The sequence below is a fragment of the Lolium perenne genome, chromosome 1 (genome assembly GCF_019359855.2).
Source record: "Lolium perenne isolate Kyuss_39 chromosome 1, Kyuss_2.0, whole genome shotgun sequence".
Lineage (NCBI taxonomy): Eukaryota > Viridiplantae > Streptophyta > Magnoliopsida > Poales > Poaceae > Lolium > Lolium perenne.
In genome coordinates, this window is record NC_067244.2 from 220,400,470 (window position 1) to 220,401,474 (window position 1,005).

A 1,005-nucleotide genomic window follows, 5' to 3' on the forward strand; every position below is an offset into this window, starting at 1 on the left:
CCATGCTAGTTTTATGACAATACCTACATGCTTTATTCATACTTTATATCATTTTGATGCATTTTCCGGAACTAACCTATTAACAAGATGCCACAGTGTCAGTTCCTGTTTTCTGTTGTTTTTGGTTCCAGAAAGGCTGTTCGGGCAATATTCTCGGAATTCGACGAAACGAAAGCCCAAGGCCTTATTTCCCCCGGAATGTTCCAGAACACCGAAGGAGAGCCGGAGGGGGGGCAAGGGGGACCCACACCATAGGGGGGCGCGGGTCCCACCCTGGCCGCGCCGCCATGTGGTGAGGGAGCCCTGTTGCCCCTCCGACTCCGCCTCTTCGCCTATATAACCCCTCATGACCTAAAAAGTCGATACCAATTGACGATATTCCACGAAGAGTTCCGTAGCCGCCGCCATCGCGAAGACAAGTTTCGGGGGACAGAATCTCTGTTCCGGCACGCCGCCGGGACGGGGAAGTGCCCCCGGAAGTCATCTCCATCGACACCACTGCCATCTTCATCGCCGTTGATGTCTCCCATGATGAGGAGGGAGTAGTTCTCCCCCGAGGCTGAGGGCTCTACCGGTAGCTATGTGGTTCATCTCTCTCTCCCATGTACTTCAATACAATGATCTCATGAACTGCCTTACATGATTGAGATCCATATGATGAGCTTTGTAATCTAGATGTCGTTATGCTATTCAAGTGGATTTTACTTATGTGATCTCCGGAGACTCCTTGTCCCACGTGTGTAAAGGTGACAGTGTGTGCACCGTGTGGGTCTCTTAGGCTATATTTCACAGAGTACTTGTTCACTGGGTTATGATTTGAGTTGGATGTCTCTATGAAATTGTGGTGTGTTAGTACCTCCTATGAATGCTCACAGTGACAGCATGGGGTGTTTATTAGTACTTGGGAATACATCTTTAAGGTTTGCTTTTGCAGCCCTACACGGTGAATTAGTGTTCGTTATCCTGCCAGAGAGTAATTCAGAATAGCATAGTGAAGTGCTTATA